We start from the raw sequence: 6,305 nt of genomic DNA, 5'->3' as shown, positions 1-6,305 counted from the left end.
TGTTTGTTTCAGGTACCTATTATAATTCAAAATGAAAATAAGGTTCGTTATATTAAATAAACTATTTTAAAAAACTAAAAAAAAACCCCGACATAGTGAACCGAGTTTCATGAAACATAACTAAGAACACTCCCGACTAATTCAGCTTTCAAACAAAAAAAAACTGAATCTAAATCGGTTTATCGTTCGGGAGCTACAATACCGACAGACACACACACATGCAGACAAACAGACAGACACGTCACACTTGATGGAAAGATAAGGAGCGGGGTTTAATAGTTAAAATAAATATTTACAAATAAACTAAGTTACTTTTAATTAAATTGTAGTATTTGAGAAAAATAATATTATTTTTAAATCACTAGCTCGAAACACGGGGCGTTTGTTCCTTTCAAACCAGCGGATAAAAGTAACATAATTTTTCTCCACTTGATGCTACAGGATGTAAATTAATTTGACCTTGAATAAGAGTCAAATTAACTGCTTTCGAATTGATAAAAATAGGTGAATCTTTTAGTAAAGATAAACCACCTGTGAAACTACTGGACCTACTGATAAACTCATTTTTATAAGCGTTTTAGTTTCCTCACTATACTGAGGGGAAAAGTTTTGTGCTACACTCGGGTGCAAATGTATCAATATATGTATTAAAAAGTATAGTTATTAATTTTTTTTTTCGTCAAAGTGTAAATTATTTATCAAAAATAATATTTTGCGAATATATGTGTAATTCAGAAGTTTTGGAAGTGTCACCGAACTCATCCTAGGACAGTATGGCCACTCCCGCTCCCCGCTGAAAGCGCCGCCCACCATCTCTCGGTTACCTCACAGTTACCGCATGTCAAAAATGCGAACAGTCGACCTGTAATATCTCACTCATACAAGCATGGTACGCGTTCACCTACACGAGCTTAGACTGTGTGCTAAGCACGCGCCTCTTTCATATATTTGATCGCCAGTGTCCTAGGTGAAAACACCCATAAAGTTCGAGGCCCATAAAGTTTGACAACCTTCACGCTACGTAATAGAACTCAATGCCGCAAGCAGTCCCTTGACAGGTTGTTGAGAGCTCACTCTCAACAACCTGTTAAAGGACACAGACAGAAGGCTCATTCTGTACTTGTACTTTTATATATTCTGTGGTGAAAAATAGTTTAAACGTACAACCTTAATTGCGGGTGAAGGTCGGCCTGACTCGCCGTCTTTACCCGACCTAATAAACAAGCCGCTAGCCCCAACAAGGACGTGTTTCCACGTCCGCTACATCTGACGGATATTTGAGGTTTTGGGTTCCTTGCCAAAGAAAATTAAATTATTTTTAAAACTTACATTAATAAATCCATACTAATATTATAAATGGGAAAGCGTGTGTGTCTGTTTGTTTGTCCGTCTTTCACTGCAAAATGGACCGACGTATTGACGTGATTTTTTAACACGCTTTTATTAGGTCGTCGTGTATGTAACTAACTATGTAATGGAATCTGCGGAGGCTAATTTAACCATCTTCCAGGAGTCGTAGCGTAATGAAAATTGGCAGCTATATGTAGTTCCGATGACAATACAATAATATGGTACTGTTGAGCTGATCTGATGATGGAGTCGGAAGATATGAACTGGAACTACATGATGGAACATCGTATCATAGCCGTTTTTGGGTTTCTTAGAAAAGTCTTGTAATGAACTTTGACAAGAATTAGGTTTCAAGGTCTGATGATGAAGCCGAAAGATATGAACTGGAACTACATGATGGAACATCGTATCATAGCTGTCTTTGGGTTTCTTAGAAAAGTCTTGTAATGAACTTTGACTACGATTAGGTTTCAAGGTCTGATGATGGAGCCGGAAGATATAAACTGGAACTACATGATGGAACATCGTATCATAGCTGTTTTTGGGCTTCTTAGGAAAGTCTTGTAATGAACTTTGACTACAATTAGGTTTCAGGGTCTGATGATGGAGCCGGAAGATATGAACTGAAACTACATGATGGAACATCGTATCATAGCTGTTTTTGGGCTTCTTAGAAAAGTCTTGTAATGAACTTTGACTACGATTAGGTTTCAAGGTCTGATGATGGAGCCGGAAGATATGAACTGGAACTACATGATGGAACATAGTATCATAGCTGTTTTTGGGCTTCTTAGAAAAGTCTTGTAATGAACTTTGACTACGATTAGGTTTCAAGGTCTGATGATGGAGCCGGAAGATATGAACTGGAACTACATGATGGAACATCGTATCATAGCTGTTTTTGGGCTTCTTAGAAAAGCCTTGTAATGAACTATGACTACGATTAGGTTTCAAGGCCTGATGATGGTGCCGGAAGATATGAACAGAAAAAAAGGGGGGGGGCTCGAGGGGGAAGCATGAAAGAAAGATCAACGTTGTATTTAAAATAAGTTGGGTTAAGGTTTTCTTGTGATCCTTAAGAGTAAAGAAAAGGGGGCTCGGGGGCGAAGCCCCCGCATGAAAGAAAGATCAACGTAGTATTTAGAATAAGTTGGGTTAGCGTTTTCTTGTGACTTTTAAGAGCAAACAAAGGGGGCTCGGGGGCGAAGCCCCCCGCATGAAAGAAAGATCAACGTAGTATTTAAGATAAGTTGAGTTAGCGTTTTCTTGTGACCTTTAAGAGCAAACAAAGGGGGGCTCAGGGGGCTAAGCCCCCCGCATTAAAGAAAGATTAACGTAGTTTTTAAAATAAGTTGGGTTAGCGTTTTCTTGTGACCTTTAAGAGCAAACAAAGGGGGGCTCGGGGGGCTTGCCCCCCGCATAAAAGAAAGATCAACGTTGTATTTAAAATAAGTTAGGTTAGCGTTTTCTTGTGACCTTTAAGAGCAAACAAAGGGGGGCTCGGGGGCGAAGCCCCCTCATGAAAGAAAGATCAACATTGTATTTAAAATAAGTTGGTTTAGGGTTTTCTTGTGACCTTTCAGAGCAAACAAAGGGGGCTCGGGGGTCAAGCCCCGCATGAAAGAAAGATCAACGTAGTATTTAGAATAAGTTGGGTTAGCGTTTTCTTGTGACCTTTAAGAGCAAACAAAGGGGGGCTCGGGGGGCGAAGTCCCCCGCATGAAAGAAAGATCAACGTAGTATTTAAGATAAGTTGGGTTAGCGTTTTCTTGTGACCTTTAAGAGCAAACAAAGGGGGGCTCGGGGGGCGAAGCCCCCGCATAAAAGAAAGATAAACGTTGTATTTAAAATAAGTTGGGTTGGGGTTTTCCTGTTACCCTTAAGAGTAACGAAAAGAGGGGCTCGGGGGGCGAAGCCCCCCGCATAAAAGAAAGATTAACGTAGTATTTAAAATAAGTTGGGTTAGCGTTTTCTTGTGACCTTTCAGAGCAAACAAAGGGGGGCTCGGGGGGCGAAGCCCCCCGCATGAAAGAAAGAACAACGTAGTATTTAGAATAAGTTGGGTTAAGGTTTTCTTGTGATCCTTAAGGGTAAAGAAAAGGGGGGCTCGGGGGGTGAAGCCCCCCGCATAAAAGAAAGATAAACGTTGTATTTAAAATAAGTTGGGTTAGGGTTTTCTTGTTACCCTTAAGAGTAACGAAAAGGGGGGCTCGGGGGCGAAGCCCCCCGCATAAAAGAAAGATTAACGTAGTATTTAAAATAAGTTGGGTTAGCGTTTTCTTGTGACCTTTCAGAGCAAACAAAGGGGGCTCGGGGGCGAAGCCCCCGCATGAAAGAAAGAACAACGTAGTATTTAGAATAGGTTGGGTTAAGGTTTTCTTGTGATCCTTAAGAGTAAAGAAAAGGGGGCTCGGGGGCGAAGCCCCCGCATGAAAGAAAGATCAACGTAGTATTTAGAATAAGTTGGGTTAGCGTTTTCTTGTGACCTTTAAGAGCAAACAAAGGGGGGCTCGGGGGGCGAAGTCCCCCGCATGAAAGAAAGATCAACGTAGTATTTAAGATAAGTTGGGTTAGCGTTTTCTTGTGACCTTTAAGAGCAAACAAAGGGGGGCTCGGGGGGCGAAGCCCCCGCATGAAAGAAAGATCAACGTAGTATTTAAGATTAGTTGGGTTAGCGTTTTCTTGTGACCTTTAAGAGCAAACAAAGGGGGCTCGGGGGGCGAAGCCGGGCATAAAAGAAAGATAAACGTTGTATTTAAAATAAGTTGGGTTAGGGTTTTCCTGTTACCCTTAAGAGCAACGAAAAGGGGGCTCGGGGGCGAAGCCCCCGCATAAAAGAAAGATTAACGTAGTATTTAAAATAAGTTGGGTTAGCGTTTTCTTGTGACCTTTCAGAGCAAACAAAGGGGGGCTCGGGGGCGAAGCCCCCGCATGAAAGAAAGAACAACGTAGTATTTAGAATAAGTTGGGTTAGCGTTTTCTTGTGACCTTTAAGAGCAAACTCTCGGGGGCGAAGCCCCCGCATGAAAGAAAGATCAACGTTGTATTTAAAATAAGTTGGTTAAGGGTTTTCTTGTGACCTTTCAGAGCAAACAAAGGGGGGCTCGGGGGGCCAAGCCCCCCGCATGAAAGAAAGAACAACGTAGTATTTAGAATAAGTTGGGTTAGCGTTTTCTTGTGACCTTTAAGAGCAAACAAAGGGGGGCTCGGGGGGCGAAGCCCCCGCATGAAAGAAAGATCAACGTTGTATTTAAAATAAGTTGGTTCAGGGTTTTCTTGTGACCTTTCAGAGCAAACAAAGGGGGGGAGCTCGGGGGCCAAGCCCCCGCATGAAAGAAAGATCAACGTAGTATTTAAGATAAGTTGGGTTAGCGTTTTCTTGTGACCTTTAAGAGCAAACAAAGGGGGCTCGGGGGGCGAAGTCCCCCACATGAAAGAAAGAACAACGTTGTATTTAAAATAAGTTGGTTCAGGTTTTCTTGTGACCTTTCAGAGCAAACAAAGGGGGCTCGGGGGCGAAGCCGGGCATAAAAGAAAGATAAACGTAGTATTTAAAATAAGTTGGGTTAGCGTTTTCTTGTGACCTTTAAGAGCAAACAAAGGGGGGCGGGGGCGAAGCCCCCACATGAAAGAAAGAACAACGTAGTATTTAGAATAAGTTGGGTTAAGGTTTTCTTGTGATCCTTAAGGGTAAAGAAAAGGGGGGCTCGGGGGGCGAAGCCCCCCGCATTAAAGAAAGATTAACGTAGTTTTTAAAATAAGTTGGGTTAGCGTTTTCTTGTGACCTTTAAGAGCAAACAAAGGGGGACTCGGGGGCGAAGCCCCCCGCTTAAAAGAAAGATCAACGTTATATTTAAAATAATTTGGGTTAGCGTTTTCTTGTGACCTTTAAGAGCAAACAAAGGGGGGCTCGGGGGGCGAAGCCCCCCGCATGAAAGAAAGATCAACGTTGTATTTAAAATAAGTTGGTTTAGGGTTTTCTTGTTACCTTTAAGAGTAAAAAAGGGGGGCTCGGGGGCGAAGCCCCCCGCATAAAAGAAAGATTAACGTAGTATTTAAAATAAGTTGGGTTAGCGTTTTCTTGTGACCTTTCAGAGCAAACAAAGGGGGGCTCGGGGGGCGAAGCCCCCCGCATGAAAGAAAGAACAACGTAGTATTTAGAATAAGTTGGGTTAAGGTTTTCTTGTGATCCTTAAGAGTAAAGAAAAGGGGGGCTCGGGGGGTGAAGCCCCCGCATGAAAGAAAGATCAACGTTGTATTTAAAATAAGTTGGGTAATGGTTTTCCTGTGACCCTTAAGAGCAAATAAAGGGGGGCTCGGCAAAAAAGAAATACTTAAATTTTGTTTGAATTAGTTGAAATGTGACAATATTTTCTAATCGAGTCAAACAAAATCCCACTAGCTGAGAGCTTCAAAACAATGTATGGCGAAAGTATGTCTCTCTAATGTCTTCAAAAAGTCCGCGATGGCACATGTCTATATTGTCTATCTTTTACGGATAACTTACTAGGTATAAACATTTTTATGATAATACCGTAATAAGAAGGTAGCCGCTAGTTATTATTAAGTAGCAATTAGCAATAAGTACACGTTAAGCCACAAATGGCATGTAAAATCCGCCAACTTGAAATAAATTTATGTATAAATGTTAAAAGTATTTCATTATTAATGACTAAAAAGTATAAAATAAATTAATAGTTTAAAAAACACTATAAAACACGCTTTTATAAATGCACGTAAAAGCCAAAAATAAATTATGGATCGTTCAAGTTGTCTCTATTTGTGAGCTGAAGTTTAAAAACTATGTGCTTTTAATTATAATATTTGATTGTAAAAGCGTGGGGCGCTGGAACAGGAAAGACTTTCTTGTAAACAAATACTAATCCGAACTTCCTGGCGAATGAAGTTGCATAAGAACATAACGTTTACATATGCCGCCTAAGGGTTACCAAAGA

The sequence above is a fragment of the Leguminivora glycinivorella genome, chromosome 23 (genome assembly GCF_023078275.1).
Source record: "Leguminivora glycinivorella isolate SPB_JAAS2020 chromosome 23, LegGlyc_1.1, whole genome shotgun sequence".
Lineage (NCBI taxonomy): Eukaryota > Metazoa > Arthropoda > Insecta > Lepidoptera > Tortricidae > Leguminivora > Leguminivora glycinivorella.
Note: the sequence above shows the minus strand (reverse complement) of the source record.